This window comes from Anolis sagrei, chromosome 4, assembly GCF_037176765.1.
Source record: "Anolis sagrei isolate rAnoSag1 chromosome 4, rAnoSag1.mat, whole genome shotgun sequence".
Classification (NCBI taxonomy): Eukaryota; Metazoa; Chordata; class Lepidosauria; order Squamata; family Dactyloidae; genus Anolis; species Anolis sagrei.
This window is the reverse complement of record NC_090024.1, coordinates 126,362,226-126,385,555: the sequence shown is the minus strand read 5'-3', so window position 1 is coordinate 126,385,555 and position 23,330 is coordinate 126,362,226. Positions and strand designations below refer to the sequence as shown.

The window sequence follows — 23,330 nt, the reverse complement described above, 5'->3', positions numbered from 1 at the left end:
GGGCCAAACTTTCCACACAGAACCCCCATGACCAACAGAAAATACTTAAGGCCATCCAGTCCATCTCTTCACCAGGGCAAGAAAACGTAATCAAAGCCCTCCTGACAAGGAGCCATACAACCATAGATATATATGATTCACACACACACATATAGTATCATAGATTGGAAAGGGACCCCTAAAGAAGGACAATGATATGTTGCCTGTTCCAGAGTAGGCAAACCAGGCAATCTCCACCTCACTGCCAAAGAAACAGCAAGCAATACTGTTTATCCACAAGCAGAAAGACATTACATATATTAGAAACCAATACTTTCTCATTACGGTACTTTATTTTCCAGATAACCAGACTGGACCACATCAACGCATGGCAGGGGACAGCTAATAATAATAATAATAATAATAATAATAATAATAAGCTTTATGTGTACCCCTCCCCTCTTCCCAAGGGGACTCAGGGCAGCTTACAACAACCAACAGATAGAGAAAATAATGTAAGCAATAAACAACGATAAACAATTACCACTTCATAAAATTGAAATGACACATGATTAAAAGCTATTTGCTGTCTAAAAACAGAATAAATATAAATATCCTATAAACCAGTCAGTTCATGTTATAAAGCTACCCAACATTAAGATTAAAGGTCCTGTCTGATAGGTTAGATAATATTCTAGCCCAGTGGTTCTCAGCCTGTGGGTCCCCAGATGTTTTGGTCCTCAACTCCTAGAAATCCTAACAGCTGGTAAACTGGCTGGGATTTCTGGGAGTTGTAGGCCGAAACACCTGGGGACCCACAGGTTGAGAACCTCTGCTCTAGCTGTTATCAAATGCCTGCTTAAATAGTTAGGTTTTCAACTCCTTCCTAAACGTTAGAAGAGTGGGTGCTTGCCTTATTTCCTTAGGGAGAGCATTCCAAAGTTGGGGGGGGGGGCACTGCTGAGAAGGCCTTTTCCCACGTCCCCATCAACTACACTTGTGCTATGCTAATAATATAATATATCGCATATACATATAATATTGATACTTATATCGTAATGTAATACAATATAATACAACTTTTTCCATTTCAGGAGAGACTTGAGAAACTGTAAATCGCTTGTGGTGTGAGAGGATTGGCCGTCTGCAGAGACGTTGCCTAGGGGACACCCGGATGTTTTACCATCCTGTGGGAGACTTCTCTCATGTTCCCACATGAGAAGCTAGAGTTGAGACGGGAGCTCACCCGGCTCCCCAGATTCTAAGCACCAACCTGTCGGTCACATAATACAATATAGTAATATCTAATAATATTGTAATATGGTAATAGTAATATTAAGTATAATTAATACTGATAATATATAATCCTATATTATTACACTGATTTATTATTGTATATTTGAAGTTATATATTTTTTATTTTGAGCGGCTTTGAGTGTCCATATGGAGAAATAAAGTGGGATATAAATAATATAATATAATCCAGTTCAATGTGGATTTTGTATAGCAGTGTAGAAGGGGCCTCAGATGATCCAGTTCAAAGCCGATATTGTGGCTTCCAATGTGGTTAATTACTGGTTTTAAGGATGTATATTATATTTGTAAATAAGGTTTTATCACTGACAGCTTTAGATAATCAGTTGCTATAATTTATCAGGTTTTAATATGTTTTAATTTTTTACTTTGTATGTTCTTATGGTATTGTCAACCACTTTATGTCTTGCCTTGGTGTGGGAGAAAAGCAGGGTAAAAATCAACTCAAATACATAATCTGCCTTGATATTCTGGATGATCAAGGCAGATGCGGAAGGGCCCCTAGACAGATTGATTGAGAATGCTTTAATCTTTGTGTTGTCCAAGGCTTCCCTAAATCACTGCATTGCTATGAGTTTTTTCAGGCTGTATGGTCATGCTCCAGTAGCATTCTCTCCTGACGTTTCGCCTGCACTTGTGGCAAGCATCCACAGAGGTCTTTTGGAAATGCTGCACTCAGCAAATGATCAGAGGGTTCCTCTATCCACTGCAGAAGTCTACTGTATACCATGCAGCTGTGGACAAGTCTACATCGGGATCACCAAATGCAAAGCACATGAAAGGCACTGCAGAGTCTTAGGCCCCTTCCACATAGGTGTATAAATCCACATTGAACTGGATTATATGGCAGTGTGGGTACAAATCCCAAAGTTCAAAGCAGATACTGTGGATTATTTGCCTTAATATTCTGTGCGGAAGGGCCCTTAGTGGACAACAACTTGCTTGTGAACCAACAATGTGATGCAGCAGCTAAAAAGCCAATGTGATTTTGGGCTGCATCAAAAGGAGTATAGTGTCTAGATCAAGGGAAGTCACAGTGCCTTTGTATTCTACTTTGGTTAGACCTCACCTGGAATACTGTGTCCAATTCTGGGCACCACAGTTCAAAAGAGATTGACAAGCTGGAACGTCCAGAGGAGGGCATTAAAATGATCAGAGGTCTGGAAACCATGTCATATGAAAAGTGGCTTAAAGAACTGGGGATGTTTAGTCTGCAGAAGAGAAGGTTGAGAGGAGACTTGATAGCTATGTTAAATATCTGAAAGGATGTCATAAGGAAGAGGGAGCAGGCTTGTTTTCTGATGCCTTGGAGACTAGGACTTGGAGCAAATGACAGCAAAGTAGATTCTACCTGAATATTAGGAAGATCTTCTTGACTGTAAGAGCTGTCCAACAGTGCAACTCACTGCCTTGGAGTGTGATGGAAATTCCTTCTTAGGAGGCTTTTAAATGGGCTGGATGGCTATCTGTTGGGGGTGCTTTGATTGTGCTTATTTGCATAGGTCAGGATTGGACTGGATTGCCCACCTCTATGATTCTATGAGTTTTGGGTTTACATTATGTTGCTGCTGTATTTTGATATTTGTGTTTGAAATATGTCTTTTATAGTTGTGTGTATTTCGATGTGTTGTGTCCCGCCTCTAGCCCTTAGGAGAGGTGGGTAACAAATAAATTTTCTGTTTAAGGAGCTCCACTGGCTGCCGTTTATTTTCCAGGCCCAATTCAAGGTACAGGTTATCACCTATAAAGCCCTAAACGGTTTGAGACCCGCCTACCTTCGTGACCGTATCTCTCTCCATAAACCAACCTGGGCCCTTCGATCTTCAGGGGAGGCCCTCCTTTCACCCCTGCCAGTCTCACAAGCTCGTCTTGTGGACACAAGGGAGAGAGCCTTCTCCTCTGTGGCTCCCCGGCGCTGGAACTCATTACCTGGAGAGATCAGGAAAGCCCCTACACTAGAAACTTTTAAAAAGAACCTTAAAACCTGGCTCTTCCGCTGCGCCTTTGGTGAGTAGGTGTACAACATGACACTACTGCTCCCCTCAACACTTCTGTCACTGGAGTACACACACCCCTAATGGAAAGTTTGGTTTTACAACCCTGTGTTTCTTTATGAGCTCCCTGCAAATAACTTGCTCCTCTTCTTATCTCATTCGAGGTTTTTAACATTTTATCCTGCACATGTGGCCCACCCACTGTCACCGTGATTGTGTTTATTGTAATGTTATTTTGTTACTGTATTCATGTTTTTTAATGTAATTTTGATGCTGTTGCTTGTTGCTTTTTTTGTTTGTTTGTTTCATTTTGCTGTAATATGTTGTCCGAGCTTGACTTCATGTAAGCTGCTCCGAGTCCCCATTGGGGAGATGGTGGTGGGGTATAAATAAAGATGATGTTGATGACGATGATGATGATGATGATGATGATGATGATATTCTTATTCAACCAACATGTGAAGGGGAGACAGTAGTGGGAAATCGTCGTTATCTGCTTTAGATCCCTGAAGGATCAGGTGCTCTGAGGAGGGCAAGAACTGGGTTGCTGTGAGTTTTTCAGGCTGTATGGTCATGTTCCAGTAGCATTCTCTCCTGACGTTTCACCTGCATCTCTGACAAGCATTCTCAGAGGTTAAGACTTGATTGGGTTGGCCTGCAGGAAAAGAGAGGTTTCAGTTGTGTTTTAAATTCTGACCGCTGATTTAGTTGTAGGACCTCTTCAGACAGGTCATTCCACAGTGTGGAACAGCCAGTGAAAAGGTCATCTGGGTGACGGTCATCAGTCGGGTTTGGGCTGTTTGGAGTAATCCTCCCCCGAGGACCTCAGTGTATCTTGCTGGTTTTGTGAGTCACTGCTGACTTATTGGTTGTTGTCTTGTCTTCCTTTGGTATAAGATCCCTTTCAAGGCAACTTCCGTGATATCTTAAAGTTATATTCATAATTTACTGTGCAGCGGCCAAAACTGGGTTTCAAGCTGCCCAGAATATAGTCTTTGCTGTTCATGAGGGATTTAAAAAATTGTTTGCTGGCATTGTTATGCCCACTCAGCGATCCTTACATTAACCGTCTGTTTAACAGTGATCTTTGTTGGCACGGATGGGGCAGAAGAGAACTCTGTGTGTCCTATCTTGGGAGAAAGCCAGCATCCCTCTTAGCATGCATCTATGTCTGGGAAGCTGCGGGTGAGCTTCAATGCAATTCAGGGCAGAATGGTTGGAAGCACTGAGATTAAAAAATGTGGTTGGTTTCTTAATTCTTATTCTTTCACAATCTCTTGACATACTTCAGTTTCTAGGGTCATATGCAGTTTCTCTTGTTGCTACTATTTGATCAGATCAGTTGTTTTAAAAAAAATCTTGTGTGGAACCCAAGTGGCCAACAATCATTTGTTTTTAAATTAAACCTTTGTATAAGTGGAGTTTGGTTCTTCATTTAGATTTCACAGGATAATTTCCTATCTTTAGTGCGATCATTTGAAATGCCTTTGGGGGTATTTAGCATATTTGGCAAGAACGACTCTAAATTCCCGCAGACTAATCTTTTTGATCTCCTGATTTGAATATTGTAGGTGGACAATAAGTACTTTAGCCCAAGGGAAAATATATGTGTTTATAGCTGTATAAAGGTACTGCTTTAAGCAGGTATATATGTTTGCCTATTTTGAACACGTGGTTTCAACCTTTACTGTCTTTGAAAAATAATGTGCCCTTTCCATGTGGATGTGAATGCTATGGAGCTTTTCATTTCTGCACAGAAAACTGTGGAATTCTTTCAGGGAATGCACAGCATTTTTATGTAGTGTAGCCCAGATCTTTTCAAATATGCCACAATTCCCTGCTTCTGAATCAATTGAGAGTAGACGATACCAAATAAGCAGAATTGGGTATGCATTACCGAAGAAGATTTGAATGGATGGATGAATCTTGAGGGAAACACTCCAGTATTGTCGAAGGCTTTCATGGCCGGAATCACTGGGGTGTTGTAGGTTTTTTGGGCTATATGGCCATGTTCTAGAGGCATTCTCTCCTGACGTTTCGCCTGCATCTATGGCAAGCATCCTCAGAGGTTTATTTATTTATTTATTTACTTACTGTCCTTGTATACCGCCGTTTGTCAGCCTAACTGGCGACTCAACGCGGTTTACAACAGAATATACAGTACACAGTATACAATTAAAACCGTAAAAAACATAATACACAATATTTCACATAAATCACAATCCAATACATCTCCTAACTAAAATCGTGGTCCAATTGCATCATCCATATTACCAATCCGTAGTCAACACATTCATTGCACCGAATTAACCAAATGCCTGCTTGAACATCCAAGTTTTTAGTCTTTTTCGGAATACCATCAGCGAGGAGGCTGATCTTACCTCCATGGGAAGGGCGTTCCAGAGCCGAGGGGCCACCACAGAAAAGGCCCTGTCTCTCGTCCCCGCCAGCCGCACCTGTGAAGCAGGCGGGATAGAGAGCAAGGCCTCCCCAAAAGATCTTAGGGTCCTGGTGGGCTGATAGGCCGAGATACGTTCGGATAGGTAGGTTGGGCCAGAACCGTTTAGGGCTTTAAAGGCCAACGCCAGCACTTTGAATTGAGGTTGTGAGGTCTGTTGGAACTAGGAAAATTGGGTTTATATATCTGTGGAATGACCAGGGTGGGACAGAGAACTCTTGTCTGCTGGAGCTAGGTATGAATGTTTCAACTGACCACCTTGATTAGCATTTGATGGCCTGGCAGTTGTTTGGTGTGGCTTGTTAGTGCCTGGGTCAATCTTTTGTTGAGAGGTGATTAGGTGTCCCTGATTCTTTCCTCTCTGTTGTTTTGCTGTTGTAATTTTAGAGTTTTTTTAATACTGGTAGCCAGGTTTTGTTCATTTTCATGGTTTCCTCCTTTCTGTTGAAATTGTCCACATGCTTGTGGGTTTCAATGGCTTCTCTGTGTAGTCTGACATGGTGGCTGTCCAGCATTTCTATATTCTCAAATAATATGCTGTGTCCAGGTTGGTTCATCAGGTGCTCTGCTATGGCTGACTTCTCTGGCTGAAGTAGTCTGCAGTGCCTTCCATGTTTCTTGATTCATGTTTGGGCAATGCTGCGTTTGGTGGTCCCTATGTAGACTTGTCCCCAGCTGCATGGTATACAGTAGACTCCTGCAGAAGTGAGAGGATCCCTCTTGTCCTTTGCTGAACATAGCATTTGTTTGATTTTCTTGGCGGGTCTGTAGATAGTTTGTATGTTGTGTTTCCTCATCAGCTTCCAAATATGGTCAGTGGTTCCCTTGATGTATGGCAAGAGCACTTTTCCTCTGGAACACTTTTCCTCGTGGCTTGTATTGCAGCTCTTCTGATGTCCGAGGTGGCGTATCCATCGGCCTGTAAAGCCCAGTTTAGGTGTTTGCTGAGGTTGCTCAATGAGGAACTTTTAAAAACGTCTCAGGGCTTCAGGATTCCCTGAAGCAAAATTTGAAATTAAGTAGCTTGCTGTTTATACTTGCCCATCCTAGGAGGGGAAAGGGAAATACAGCACTTGAAAAATTGGGGAACCTGTTACCTGACCATCATGAGGACATATTGCTAAGATACTTCCCTGTATAACACTTAATAGGTTATCTGAAGGAATGTATCACGAACCTGCTCATTTATTGAAATCTGTGGAGTTTCTTCTCTCTTCTCATTACCATGTCTGAAGAGGACATAGGAGGGGGCTTTCTTGGTGGCTGCTCCAAGGCCCTGAAACTGTAGGGTATTAGACTTAGGCCAAAAACAAAACAAAACCCCAAAATGAAATACACAGATCCAGGATGGGTGACGCCTGGCTTGACAATAGTACATGTGAAAAATATCTTGGAGTCTTAGTGGACAACACGTTGAACTTGAGCCAACAGTGTGATGCAGCAGCTAAAAAAGCAAGTGGCATCAAAAGGAGTATAGTATTTCAGTCAAGGGAAATCATGGTAAATTTCTCTTCTGTTTTGTTAGGCCTCACCTGGAATACGGTGTCCAATTCTGGTCACCACAATTCAAGAAAGAGATTTATAAGCTGCAATGTGTCCAGAGGAGTGTAACTAAAATGATCAGAGGGCTGGAAACCATGCCCTATGAGGAGTGGCTTAAAGAGCTGAGGATCTTTAGCCTACAGAAGAGAAGGTTGAAGGAGACACAATAGCTATGTTTAAATATCTGAAAAGATGTCATAAGGAAGAGGGAACAGGCTTGTTTTTTTGATGCCCTGGAGATTAGGACTTGGAACAAATTACAGGAAAGGAGATGCCACCTGAACATTAGGAATAACTTCCTGACTGTAAGAGCTGTTCAACAGTCCAACTCACTGCCTCAGAGTTTATGGAAATTCCTTCTTAGAAGGCTTTTAAACGGAGGCTGGATGGCTATCTGTGGGGAGTACTTTGTGCTTTTCCTGCATGACAGGGGGTTGGACTGGATGGCCCATGTGGTCTCTTCCAACTCATATGATTGACTATGAACTCCCCATAGAACTGATCATTGATACTTGAATTATTATTTTACTTTAGTACAATGTAACATTTTAAGCAGAATTTGTTTTATCTATTGTAAGCCACCTTGAGTCCCAGACTAGAAAATGGTAGGTTAGAAATAAACATAATAATAATAATAATAATAATAATAATAATAATACCACAGTGCATCATAGCCCAAGTAACAAATATAGCAACGAATCCTATTTGTCTTTTAAAGCATCCCAACAAGTAGGGATTCATATCTACTAATGGCTAATATACAGAGTAAAGGAGAAACCCATATATCACAGTGCCACCATTGTAGCTTTCTTGTCATAGTACCGTTAAATGTATTTCTTCCTGGGTCAGGAATTGAAGACCTGCCTTTGGAAAAAAAATTCTTCCAAAGCTGCCAGATGGAAGTGTCATGCTGGAGTTTATTCCTGATTTCAAACCAGGAATTAATTGGATGGAGGAAAATGGTCCCACGTACATTTTGATTGTCCAGAAATAGTCATGAAAGAGCCAGTGAGAGAGAAACTAAACCCTATTGGTAATACCTAGCAAAACTGGCCTTAGAGGCCAATTCGTATAGATAAAACATTGTTCTTGTGGGTTGTTATGGTGGAGCCAGAAGGCTTTTCCTATACTAGACTTTCCCTTATGTTGTTTGGTTCCTCCTTCTAGTGTGCATGTTCAATTTCTCTGTACTGACATTGTATTTCTTTCTATGTGCAGAAGGTCCCTTCACGTACTGCACACCATCCAGTTTCTTCTGATGCCAATTTACAACCACTCCCATTGAAACTCTTACAGAAACAATCCTATTCTCTTTCGCTCTGTTCCCTTCATGCATTCTTAAAAGAGTGAGGGACATATTTGTTTGGTTCATGCCTCCATGTTTTATCCTCAACTTATCCATGGGTCAATACGAAATCAATAATTTTGGTATCTGCCTTTAACATATACTTGGGCATATACGATAACTTAGCAAAATCGAAACATATTAAATGTGAGGAATAGAGTCCCAGGACAATGCGAAGTATGTTATTTTCTTGTTGCTTTTATCATTACGAAGTACTACATGCAGTGTGCTTCTAAAATACATGTATAAAATAAAGTAATAATGTGAAAATATGCATGAAAGCATATATCATATACATTCGTAAGTTGAGTGTACAGGGTTCCCTCACTTATCGCGGGTGTTGCATTCCAGGACCACCCGTGATAAGTAAAAATCTGTGAAGTAGGGATGCTCTCTCTGTCAGTCTCTCTCTCTCTCTCTCTATATATATATATATATATTGCATTCCGAGGGTGAAGCAGAAGCAAGGAGAGATTTAAAAGCATTACACACTTTTTTTTTTGCTAACTATAAGGAAGGGGCTATAAGGTTGTGATTAATATACTGCTTTGTATCTCCTCTCTTTTTTATGAATGAAACACTCCTCAAAACAGTATGTAAATTGAAATAGTAACTCTGTTTTTTTTTTAAAGTATGTAAATTACAGCTGCTTTTATTGGCTGCCTCTCTCCCAAGGGGGAGGGTGAAACCCCCTTCCACACTTCATCATTGCCAAGAGGCGGGATTAGAATGCCGCTCTGGGCAACGGCAACCATTTAAAAACTGGGAGACAGCTTCACCTCTGAGTCTCATTGGCAGCCCAATAGGGTAAACAAGCTAGGATTGACAACTGCTGGCAGAGCTTCAGGCCAATGGCGGGCGTACTATGCATGTGCAGAACGAGTACTGCAAAAACCCGCAAAACAACGAGTCCGTGAAAAGCGAACCACAAAATAGCGAGGGAACACTGTACTATGTTTGGTTGCAGCTCCTTACTGAGTACACAATAAATGACAAAGCTCTGTGTATTTGAAATAGGACCAAATAGTACTATCTGCTTTTACAGTGATGCATCTGAGAGTAATGGAGTGTATGTATTGTAGCCCTTCTAATATAACTGAATTGTTTCCTGGGGAAAGAAAAGAAGACACCTTCTGGGATATTTGGCTTCTCTCACAGCACATGTTTCACTTGCGTTTCAGTGTCTCCCTTTTTGATGTTTTCACGTCCTATCACCCTTTGCCTGGCTTTGCTGTTGAACTCCCAACAGTACGACACAAACAAAAACCTGGAGTGCTGGAGTGCTTAGGCTTTCCCACTGTTGAGATTCTATGCACACATTCTGGTTCAGTAGCAGGTTATTAACTTTATGGTGTGACTCACATACAGTAAGGGAACAATTCTGGCATTGTTAATTTCAGCCAAAGAAACATTTTGGTAACTTGTGGTTGATTCCCAGCATCCCTGCCCATGATATACACTTGAACATGAATACAACAGCAACAGCAAATGGATTTTGTTAGCATATTACAGAAAATGAATATGAGAAAAGTATAAGTAAACTTCCTGCAAAATTATGTATAGAGGCTTTTCGTATATTCAAAGTGCTTTACATATTCTCTTACCATTTTCAATTGTAGTTGTATAGTAGCTGAATATTGCTTGGGGTTGGAATTTTTGTAGTAATAATAATAAATAATAAACTTTATTTATACCCCTCCACCATCTCCCCAGTGAGGACTCGGGGCAGCTCACATGAGGCCAAGCCCAAACAACAAATTACAATAAAATAAAATACAATAAAATTAAAACCGAAATGCAAACAACAACAACACAGTAAAATGCAAAACATATGAATACAATAAGCAATGTACACAAAACATAAGAAAGCAATAAACAAACATAATGACAGTGAGCAGGCCGCATGTACAATAAAATCATTTTAAAACTCAGGGTGAGATAAAAGGAGCAGATTATTTGCAAGGGAGAACTCATAGAGAAACAGGGTAGTAAACAGACCTTCCTACAGACCTTAGTACAGCTCAAAAGTCCTGCTGCATCATTTAAAACTTCCATATAGTCTAGTATCCTGTGCATCCAGTCATGTATCCTAAAGCAGGGGTCCTCAAACTAAGGCCCGAGGGCCGGATGCAGCCGTTCAAGGTCATTTATCCGGCCCTTGCTCAGGGTCAGCCTAAGTCTGAAATGACTTGAAAGTACACAACAACAACAATCCTATCTCATCAGCCAAAAGCAGGCCCATACTTCCCACTGAAATACTAATACATTTATCCTTGTTAAAATTGTTCTTTTTAATTATTTTAATTTTAATTATTGTATTATTTTAAAGTGTTTTTTTGCACTACAAATAAGATATGTGCACTGTGGATAGGAATTGATTCATGTTTTTTTCAAATTGTAATCCGGCCCTCCAACAGTTTGGGGGACTGTGATCTGGCCCTCTGTTTAAAAAGTTTGGGAACCCCTGTCCTAAAGAAGCATCAGTCTGCTGAAAGTACCATATATATCTCTCCCATTATGTGGTCTCCCAGTATCAGCTATATATCAGCAATATAGAAACAATATTTCTATATTGTTTCTTTTCATTGTCATTTTCTATAATATTTCCAGGTCTACAATATTCTTTTCACATGCAGTAATCATAAGCCCACATATTACTCAATTTGAGCTGTATCATGGGTCATTATAAAGTAATGGTGTCTACAATGTATTACCATTTTCACTGCCATCACTGGCTTACATGATATTTTATAGAGTGATCCACTGTAATGCCCAAATCTTCCATTGCTAATCAGACCCGCTTCAAATTCAAAGGTTATAGCAAATGTGCATCCAGATCATTGTTGGGTGAGATGTTACAAAGAGGCAAGGATAGGATGAGGAAATGTTGACTTACTTTTAACACATGGTCAGAAACTTTTCATATATATTTGGGGAGAGCTGGATTGCAGATATCCTGCTGTAGACTTACATAAATATCTGTGACTTCCTCCTACAACCTACATCATTTCATCTGAGGTTGCTGATACTGTCTTCATGACTTCTATGTCATCAGCCTCTTTCCCAGATATTGGTAACATCTGACTTATTGAAGACATTTCCAGATCTTGAAGAGTTTTGCCCTTTCTGTGACTAATATTCTTATTTGGAACTAGCCATCCCCTACCACGCGTTGCTGTGGCCCAGTCTGGTGATCTGGAAAATAAAGTAGTGGTTTCTAATATATGTAATTCCTTTATGCTTGTGGGTAAACAGTATTTCTTGTTGTTTCTTTGTCAGTGTTGATGTGGAGATTGTCTGGTTTACCCACTCTGGAACATGCGACATATAATTGTCCTTCTTTAGGGGTCCTTTTCAAATCTAGGATACTATATCTCTTTCTGTGTGTGAAGCATATCTATCTATATCTATGTCTGGATGGCTCATCATCAGGAGGGCTTTGATTACATTTTCTTGCCCTGGTAACGGGAGTTGGACTGGATGACCTTAAGTATGGTGGTTCTGTGTAGAAATTTCGCCTCAATTCTGTTGTTGATGGGGTTCAGCATGCTCTTTGATTGTAGGTGAACTATAAATCCCAGTAACTACAACTCGCAAATGTCAGGGTCTATTTTCCCCAAACTCTATATGTGTTCATATTTGGGCATATGGAATATTCGCGCCAAGTTTGGTCCAGATCCATCATTGTTTGAGTCCAAAGTGTTCTCTAGATGTATTGTCGAAGGCTTTCATGGTCGGAATCAGAGGTAGTGAGGCCTGTTGGAACTAGGAAAAAGGGTTTATATATCTGTGTAATAACCAGGGTGGGACAAAGGACTCTTGTCTGTTGGAGCTAGGTGCGAGGATGCTTGCCATAGATGCAGGCGAAACGTCAGAAGAGAATGCTTCTAGAACATGGCTATATAGCCCGAAAAAACCTACAACAACCCTGTTCTCTGGATGTAGGTAAACTACCACTCCCAGACTCAAGGTCAATGCTCACCAAACCCTTCTAGTATTTTCTGTTGGTCATGGGATTTCTGTGCCCCAAGATTGGTTCAATTCCATCATTGGAGTTCAGAATGCTCTTTGATTGTAGGTGTACTATAAATCCTAGCAACTGCAACTCCCAAATGACAAAATCATTTTTTTTGAGTGAAGGACATACATTGGGTTGTTAGGTGTTTCGTGTCCAAATTTGGTGTCAATTTATCTAATAGTTTTTGAGTTCTGTTAATCCCACAGACGAACATTACATTTTTATTTATATAGATTTGTAAATCTTGGTTACAAACATAAAAGAGAATTTTTATTCATATTCCGGTTTTTAAAATCCTGAAGGAAAACAGTCTGTTTAAAGCATATAATAACAGGTGGGATTTGTTGCCAAATTCAAGTCTTTTTCTGTTAGATCAGTATTGTTCTTCTGCCAACTTTGTTTACATTTGATAAGAGGAAAGCTCTGTGAAATTCCAGCTTGTGTTTAAAAGGTAATTCCAACTGAAATTTGCTGGCCTCTGAGTCAGTTCTTAAGGAATATTGTCCATATGCTAAAGATAAAAATAACAGGAACTGAGCAGTGTCATGGAGCCTCTCAGTTAAATTTCCATGGAAACAAAGGCAATAATCCTATTGGTGCATTGTGCTGGAAGCTGCACTTATCCAAGTTTGTGCTGTGATGGCAATGGCAGGCTGACAAAATCTGCTGGCTCCACATGGTCTTTTTTCCAATGCCTTACTTCCTTCATGGATATTGAGCCCATGATCTGTTTCTCCCTGCTGCCACAGTTTGCAGTAGCCTAGTTATGGTGGTATGGTGCACTAAAAAGATTTTGACTTAAAGCTGCACAACCTGTTTTATATGAATTCACATCTTCTGTGGCATACCTTTTCCTTGGCCTGCTCACAAGGCTTAACTCAGGTCGGCAAAAATATAAGCTGTGTAGCTGTATAACAGATTACAGGTTGAGCATCCCTTATCTAGAACTCTGGAATACTCTAAATACTCAAATTTGTCATAATAAGTGACTGAATTGATGGCATCTTTGCTTTCTGGTGGTTCAGAGTGCACACATTTTGTTTCATGCACAAAATTATTAAAATATTATCTATGAAATTATATTTTAAGTTATATCTTTAATGTGTATATGAAATATATATGAATTTCATGTTTAGTCTTAGTCCTGTTTCCAAGACTTTCATGTAAGTATATGAAAATATAGGTATTCTAAAATTCCAAAGAATCTGAAATCCAAAACACTTCTAATCACAAGCATTTCAGATAAGGTATTCTCAAGATACAGTGAATAATCTGCCCACAGGTTACAGATTATTTGAACTAATTTTAAATAGCATATTCTGCTGGACATTTCCAGAACAGCAAAATATTATGCATATGTTGATTATTTTGGTGTACTCACTGTGTTTCTTGTCGAAGGAGCACTGCTCATGACAGTAAGACATTCACCTGTTCTGTAGATTATAATCTGTTGTATAAAATGGTCTTGAATTATATTTTCATTTGATCACTATCAATCACCATGTTTGTTTTGACTCAAAAATGCCTAGTTCTTTTTTGGTGTTTGTACCATTACTGGCATAGCACATCGTGCATACAAATACACTGCTGCACAGAGTTTTGGACTTCATGTGATTAATTGTTTTGTGTGCTGGGTATTCCTGCACTTTTTGCAATTATTGTTAAGTTCATACCTCCTTAGTGTCTTTCCAAGATATCTGTATTCCAAGATATCTGTATTTTATTTTTAAACTGAAAGAGTATTCCAGAGTTCTAGATATGTGTTAATTTTCTTAACACTAACTCCTCTGTCAGTTCATTGATAAATATCAGCAGACACATAATATAGCATTTAATCATGTTATAATTAGTATTACTGATACAATGGCACTCTGTAGAAAATGGGATCTGAAACTGAGAGGGCTTACCTATGCATGTGACACTGCCTCCTGTGATGATCCAGATTTCAGAGGTCAGCAAGGGAATTTCATGGATTTCCAGTGTGTAAGCCTCTCGTGACTAGAAGTATCATTTTCTGGCCTAGTAATTGTGAAATTACTAGGCCATAAATTACAATTTATTTAAGAACCCAGTGCCATTATGGTTTCTGAAGATAAATTCTGTTTAATAACTGTGTCACAAAACACTTGTGGTTTCTTTTGGACAGTAGTAATAAACCACAACACAAAGCTGTATTATATTAGCTGTGGTTTGATCTGCCACACAGATATGTATCTTGAAACACAGTGTCCCTATTTATAAATGATGATTGTCATTTTTAAGCAATTAAATTGAAGTTTAATTTAGATTTGTTTTTGATTCTGATGTCTTCTAATGCCAAACATGTAGGAAATGCAGAACCCACATTTTCCTTTCTGACACTAGGGGTAGGACATTAATATAACCTCAATTAGATTTGGGCCATGTAACACCGGGAGCCCCCGGTGGCACAGTGGATTAAAGCGCTGAGCTGCTGAGCTTGTTGACCAAAAGGATGCAGGTTTGAATCCGGAGAACGAAATGAGCTTCTGCTGTCAGCCCCAGCTTCTGCTAACCTAGCAGTTCGAAAACATGCAAATGTGGGTAGATCAATAGGAACCGCCCCGGCGGGAAGGTAATGGCATTCCATGCAGTCATGGCGGCCACATGACCTTGGAGATGTCTATGGACAACACCGGCTCTTCAGCTCAGAAATGGAGATGAGCACCACACCCCAGAGTCAGACACGAGTGGACTTAATGTCAGGGGAAAACCTTTACCTAACACCATACTTGACTTTTTCTTTCAGGATGTGTACCTCTGATTTCACATTCAACCACCTTCATGCTGTCTACAACACTGTGCTGATGTGTTTTCTGCTGTTGTATTACTATAGAACAGTTTTTCTCAAACAGTGCTCCTCCAGGTGTTTTGGTCTTCAGCTCCCAGTAATCCCAGCTGTCTTACCAGTTGTTAGGAATTGTGGGAGCCAAAGTTCAAAACATCTGGAGGAGCACAGTTTGAGAAACTGCTACAGAAGGATGTAATAAGCTGGAGCGAGTCCAGAAGTAGGGTGACTAAAATGGTAAAAATTGTCATAAAACCATGTGTGATGAGAAGTGGTTTAAAGAACTAGAGAAGATAAGGGAAGAAGTGACATGATGTTGTTCATTCGTTCAGTCGTCTCCGACTCTTCGTGACCTCATGGACCAGCCCACGCCAGAGCTCCCTGTCGGCCGTTACCACCCCCAGCTCCCTCAAGGTCAGTCCAGTCACTTCAAGGATGCCATCCATCCATCTTGCCCTTGGTCGGCCCCTCTTCTTTTTGCCTTCCACTTTCCCCAGCATAATTGTCTTCTCTAGGCTTTCCTGTCTCCTCATGATGTGGCCAAAGTACTTCAACTTTGTCTCTAGTATCTTTCCCTCCAGTGAGCAGTCGGGCTTTATTTCCTGGAGGATGGACTGGTTGGATCTTCTCGCAGTCCAAGGCACTCTCAGAACTTTCCTCCAACACCACAGCTCAAAAGCATCGATCTTCCTTCGCTCAGCCTTCCCTAAGGTCCAGCTCTCACATCCGTAGGTTACTACAGGGAATACCATGGCTTTGACTAGGCGGATCTTTGTTGCCAGTCTGATGTCTCTACTCTTTACTATTTTATCGAGATTGGACATTGCTCTCCTCCCAAGAAGTAAGCGTCTTCTGATTTCCTGGCCACAGTCTGCATCTGCAGTAATCTTTGCACCTAGAAATACAAAGTCTGTCACGGCCTCCACGGTTTCTCCCTCTATTTTTCAGTTGTCAATCATTCTTGTTGCCATAATCTTGGTTTTTTTGACGTTTAGCTGCAACCCGGCTTTTGCGCTTTCTTCTTTCACCTTGATTAGAAGGCTCCTCAGCTCCTCCTCGCTTTCGGCCATCAGAGTGGTGTCATCTGCATATCTGAGGTTGTTAATGTTTCTTCCAGCAATTTTCACCCCAGCTTTGCATTCATCAAGCCCCGCACATTGCATGATGTGTTCTGCATACAAGTTAAAAAGGTTGGGTGAGAGGATGCACCTTGCCGTACGCCTTTCCCAATCTTGAACCAGTCGATTGTTCCGTGGTCAGTTCTGACTGTTGCTACTTGGTCCTTGTACAGATTCCTCAGGAGAGAGACAAGGGGGCTTGGGATGCCCATCCCACTAAGAACTTGCCACAATTTATTATGATCCACACAGTCAAAGGCTTTAGAAGAGTCAATGAAGCAGAAGTAGATGTTTTTCTGAAACTCCCTGCCTTTCTCCATTATCCAGCGGATATTGGCAATTTGGTCTCTCGTTCCTCTACCTTTTCTAAACCCAGCTTGAACATCTGGCAACTCTCGCTCCATGTATTGCTGGAGTCTTCCTTGCAGGATCTTGAGCATTACCTTACTGGCATGAGAAATAAGGGCCACTGTACGGAAGTTGGAGCAGTCTTTCGCATTTCCCTTTTTTGGTATGGGGATATAAGTTGATTTTTTCCATTCTGATGGCCATTCTTGTGTTTTCCATATTTGCTGGCAAATGGCATGCATCACCTTGACAGCATCATCTTTTAAGATTTTAAATAGTTCAGCTGGGATCCCGTCGTCTCCTGCTGCCTTGTTGTTAACAATGCTTCTTAAGGCCCATTCAACCTCACTCCTCAGGATGTCTGGTTCTAATTCATTCACCACACCGTCAAAACTATCCCCAATATTATTATCCTTCCTATACAGATCTTCTGTATAGTCTCGCCACCTTCTCTTGATCTCTTCAGCTTCTGTTAGGTCCCTGCCATCTTTGTTTCTTATCATACCAATTTTTGCCTGAAATTTACCTCCTGGAAGAGGTCTCGTGTCCTTCCTATTCTGTTGTCTTCTTCCACTTCCATGCATTGCTTATTTAAAAATAGTTCCTTATCTCTTCTGGCTAACCTCTGGAATTGAGCATTTAACTGGGCATATCTCCCCTTATCCCTGTTTCCTTTTGCTTTCCTCCTTTCTTGGGCTACTTCCAGTGTCTCAGCAGCAGACAACCATTTTGCCTTCTTGGTTTTCTTTTTCTTTGGGACGTACTTTGTTGCCGCCTCCTGAACAATGTCTCGGACTTCTGTCCATAGTTCTTCTGGGACTCTGTTTACATGATAGCTATGTTTAAATATTTCAAATGATGTCATACTGAACGTTGTTTTCTGCTACTTTTCAAGAATTGATTCAAACTACAAGAAAAGAGGCTCCTTCATCTCACTATCTGAACTGTTTGACAGTGGAATGCACTGCTTCAAGAGTACCCTTCTTTTAAGGTTTTAAAAACAGAGGCTGGTCATCTGTTGGGAATGCTTTGATTGTGTATTCCTGTATGGTAAAAGGTTGGACAGGATGGACCTTCTGGTCTCTTCCCATTCTTTGATTCTGTTATTCTAGCAATGAAACAGCCCATATAAGTTTTCTTGTTGTCTGCTATTGCAGGGTCTTTTATATCCCTTCCCCGACTCTACTACATTTCCAGCACAATTCTGTACTTGTAAATACTGTAAATAAATACTTGTGCTGATTGAGTGCAAAGATCTTTATGGAGCTCTATATAATTACATTCAGTTGCATATGGGTATGGGGCTGTTCTGATCAGCAATTCTTGAAAGACTGGTTTGAACAAATTTTTATTGAACAGACAAAGGTCTGGAATACTGCTGGGTTTGCAGGGATGTTAAAGGGAATGGCCATGTCCAGCTTTTAACTTTACATGTGAACAAGCAGTGCTTGTGTGAGGCTTTAGTGATGTAGTGAAGTTGAAATCATATACATTTTTGTATACATAAGATAGTAACCTGAAGCCAAGTGGTTTTCTTAAAGATTTATCTTCTCTTGTTAGAGACTTCTGGAAGAAAAGCAGAATGAAAATGTTTCAGATAAATAAATCTTGTTTGCTCTACTATTAATCATTGTTTTTCATATAGGAAAATACTCCAGTAGGAAGAAAAAATTAGTTGTTAGGATCCCAAACTATCCAAAACCTTGAAACTGAATATTCATATGCTCATTATAGCTAAATTATTTCTTAGGTCTTAAATAAACATTTTTTTAAAAATTAAGAATGATACTTTCCTTAAAACTTGTAACTTTCAGATATTTGTGGGTCTATATAAAATGACTAGAACAAGCTATCTCAATTTTCTTTTATATTGCTGCTTGAGAAGAAGTTGTGAATAGCAATATAGGCAGGCAAGGTTCTTCTGGAATATGGCTACCACTATCCACACCACAATCTTATGAGTCTTTGCTAGGACAGCTAAGGATATACAGTTGACCCTGACTTTCACAGGCTTAATTTCAGTGAAATTGATTATTCATGAGCTCTTGTAGCTGCTGCTTAACTTGCAAAGAGCTGTTGCTCAAGTTGTTCAAGAAGCAGCAACATTGCACTTGACTCCACACCTTCCATGCTGAATAATTCATGCCATATGTGCTGGCCTTGTTCTTCCATTTCCTGTGCCCTGCATGGTAGTGGTACTGCAGTTACTGAAAGAGGTGTTGGGAGCTGTTCCCAATATACCCTGGCTCTACCTTCCTCCCTTTCTCTCTCCCCCCCCCCCCCCTTGATTCATAGGACTTCTGTGGCTGAAACGTCAAAGGCTTTTCAAGTAGCAGAAGCAATGGGAGGAGCTGCTGCTGTCACCACCTGTGCTAGATTTGACCTTAGAAAAGGCCTTAGATGTGAGAGATCCCACAGGGCTTAGCTGGTGATAGCTCCCTCTTCCTATACTCCTCCTTCCTGTTTTCTTTCTTGCCAACAGCTGCATATCGGAATTATTTTGGGGTTTGAAATACATTTATTTGCACACTAGCTCTACCTGCCACGCGTTGCTGTGGCAAACCTTCCTTCCCTCTTTCTCCTCCTTCTTTCTTTCTTTCACTCCTTCCTTCCCTCCCTCTTTCCTTCCTTCCCTCTTTTTCTTTCTCCTCTTCTTTCTTCCTTCTCTACCTGTTTCTTTTCTCGCTTCCTTTGCTCTTTGGTTCCATCTTTCCTTGTCTCTCTCCTTCCTTCCTCCATCCCTCTTTCTCTTTTTTTATTTCCTTCCCTCCTTCTTTCCCTTTCTCTCCTTCCTTCTCTCCTTCATTCCTTCTCTTTCTTTCTTTCCTTATTTCTCTCCTTCTCTCCTTCTTTCCCTCTTTCCCTCCTCTCCCACCTTCTCTCCTTCTTTCTTTTTCTACCCTTCTTTCTTTCCTTCTTTCCCTCTTTCTCTCCCTCCTCTCCCATCTTTCTCCTTTCCTTCTCTGCCCTTCTGTCTTTCCTTCTTTCTCTTCTTCCCTCCTTCTTTCCCACTTTCTCTCCCTCCTCTCCCACCTTCTCTCCTTCCTTCCTTCTCTACCCTTCTTTCTTTCCCTCTTTCTCTCCTTCCCTCCTTCTTTCCCTCTTTCTCTCCCTCCTTCTCTCCTTCCTTCCTTCCTTCCTTCTCTACCCTTCTTTCCTTCCTTCCTTCTCTCCTTCCCTCCTCCTTTCCCTTTTTCTCTCCCTCCTTCTCTCCTTCCTTCCTTCTCTACCTTTCTTTCTTTCTTTCTTTCCTTCCTTCCTTCCTTCCTTCTCTCCTTCCCTCCTTCTTTCCCTCCTTCTCTCCTTCCTTCCCCCTTTCTGTGTATGTTTTGTGTGTGTGTATATGCATATATGTGTGTATATATGTGGTTTGTGTATATATATGTGGTTTTGCACATGCGTTGTAATTTTTTGGGGTTTTTTTTTGCTTTTTAAGTCCCTTCTGCTATGTTTTTCAGTGTTTTTATGAGTGATGGTCTCTCATTAGTCTGATAGGTGTATTGTGTCCAAATTTGGTGTCAATTCGTCCTGATGAAGGGAGTTGGATTGGATGGCCTTAAGTATTTTCTGTTGGTCATGGAGGTTCTGTGTGGGAAGTTTGCCCCAGTTCTGTCGTTCGTGGGGTTCAGAATGCTCTTTGATTGTAGGTGAACTGTGAATCCCAAGGTCTATTTTCCCCAAACTCCTTCTATATTAATATTTGGGCGTATTGAGTGCTTGTGCCAAGTTTGGTCCAGATTCATCATTGTTTGAGTCCACAGTGCTCTCTGGATGTGGGTGAACTACAACTCCCAAACTCAAGATCAATGCCCACCAAACCCTTCCAGTATTTTCTGTTGGTCAAGGGAGTTTTGTGTGCCAAGATTGGTTCAATTCCATCGTTGATGGAGTTCAGAATGCTCTTTGATTGTAGGTGAACTATAAATCTCAGCAACTACAACTCCCAAATGACAAGATCATAATTTTTTGAGTGATGGTCACTCCTTGTGTTGTGAGACGTTTTGTTGCCAAATTTGGTGTGATTTTGTTCATTGGTTCTTTTGTTTTTAAGGTACTCATTACGCACAGAGCATTTTTATATATATAGATGTACATAATGAGAGATCTTGGAGATGAGACTCAAGTCAGAACAAAGTATTCAATTTTGTTTTTATATACCTTTAACCATCAGAAAGAAAAGGTGTCAGCGACCCATGTGGGCAATTTTGGATTTTGGACAAGAGTTCTTTGCCCCACCCTAGTCATTTCACAGATATATAAACCCAGTTTTCTAGTTCAAATAGACCTCACACCCTTTGAGGAAGCTTGCCAAAGATGCAGGCGAAACGTCAGGGGAAAATGCCTCTAGAACATGGCCATGTAGCCCGAAAAAACCTACAACTACAACAACCTAGAAATAACTTGAATTGCTTTCTACTAGAAACAGGTCTATAGTGATATTATGTGGCTTTCACAGACATTTTAATTCTCTGGGAATCCAACAAGAGTATGATGCCACTGATTGTAAGAGGTAACTGTCCTTCACATAGAAACCAACAAAATTATCTTTTTTTTAAAATGCAACATTATCTAGCATAGTTTTTCCTTTCTTACTCAACTCTATAGACAACTGGATGTTAAGCCTGGTTACTCACAGAGACACTTGCAAAGTAGACAAATGTTAGTATGGCCTCCCAGGACAAACAGCTGATGCTGTCCTGACCAATCCTTTATGGCATTCTGCTCATACCATCACTGTGGCAGCAGGCTAGAATGATGTAATACCAGCCAAGTTCATCTCTGTGTGGGAGGAAGGCTCTTAAAATAAGGGGTCCCTTATTGTAGCTCAGTATCAGTGCATATTATTTCTTTCATTTGAGCTGGAAGAAGGTCACTTGACTGTTTCCTGGGTAATAGGCAATGGGTTCAAGCTCACTCCTGTTTCCCTTGTTCTGGAGGAAAGCAGCACTTTGGTATTCTTTGCAAAAACTATGTATCTTTATAAAAGATATAATTTACTTTTTGATATGAACTACAGGTATCCCAAATAATGTGTTGTCTTGGAAGGGGAACTTGTTTTTTTTTCGCTGAAGCACACAAGAACCTGATTATTGTGAAGATGCTTTTTTTCTATATAAACCGGCTGCATTTATTTCAAGTCTACAGCACACTAGTTCATTTGAGAAACAACTATACCAGACAGTTTCCCAAACCACTAGCTAAGAAAAATAGCCTTTAGCCTCATCCTGACTTCTCCATTTAAAATGTGTGTTTCTTCCCTAGCAAGTGACATTGTTAACTGCCAAAAACATTCTGTTCCAACTTGTGCACTTAGCTGGAAGGGTTACAGTAAAAGTTTAAATCATTTTTATTACCTGTTTGCTTTGGAAGGAATGCCTTTCTTTCTTGTTACCTTTACCGTTGGGCTTTCCTTAGAACTGTCAGTCTCATGCATGTGTGATTTCCTTGGGAAACCAAAGAGGTTTTTGTATGTGCTCAAGGAATGCTCTACTTCTTCTATATTCTCTTTTTCCCCTGCTTTCACCAGCACTCTTTCCTTTAACTGAAGCAACATGATTCCTTAGGCTCAATCCAACCACTATCTTGGGAAAAAAAGTTTTATTTTATTTTGTTGTTTCTTCTTATTTAAAATTACCCTCTATACTCGTGTACACACAACTTCCATACACCAAAAGACCTTTTGAATCAAATAACACCCCTGTTGACCCAGTCCTACTGACATTAAAAAATAATACTTTCTGTCTTCTTCCGTAATTATCTAATACAAAAATGTTTCTGTGGTGTTAATTTTTTTCCTTGTCATAACGAAAATAGAAAAGTGAGTGTAGATTGAAAAAAATACCTACTTAATACTTCCTACCCTCTCACTGCTGTTTTCTTCATAATAAAGAAATCTATCATTCTTATCATATATCTTCTTATTTATAGTAGATTACATTTTCAAAATCCCTTGAATATCATTGGGGATCCTGTTATTCTTGTCACTACCCCCCCCCCATTTTGTTTTAACTACATATCTGTGGTGCTTATTTACTTTTACTAATATAAAAAATCAAATTGTTTTATTTTCTTCTTTTAAGACAGGGGTCCTCAAACTTTTTAAATAGAGGGCCAGGTCACAGTACCTCAAACTGTTAGAGGGCTGGATTATAATTTGGAAAAAAAATGAATGAATTCCTATGCGTAGTGCACATATCTTATTTTTAGTGCAAAAACACTTAAAACAATAATTAAAATGAAGAACAATTTTAACAAATATAAATGTATTCGTAATTTAATGGGAAGTGTGGGTCTGCTTTTGGTTGATGAGATAGGATTGTTGTTGTTTTTGTTGTTGTTGTTGTTGTTGTTGTTGTGTGTCTTCGAGTCATTTCAGACTTAGGTTGACCCTGAGCGAGGGCCGGGTAA

General features: G+C 40.2%; 1 protein-coding gene across 2 annotated transcripts in view; it reads left to right on the top strand.

Annotated features, from left to right (window-relative positions):
• ABL2 (ABL proto-oncogene 2, non-receptor tyrosine kinase) overlaps positions 1-23,330 on the top strand; it is a 60,494-nt gene that overhangs the window by 3,221 nt on the left and 33,943 nt on the right. The gene's annotated exons all lie outside the window — the stretch shown is intronic.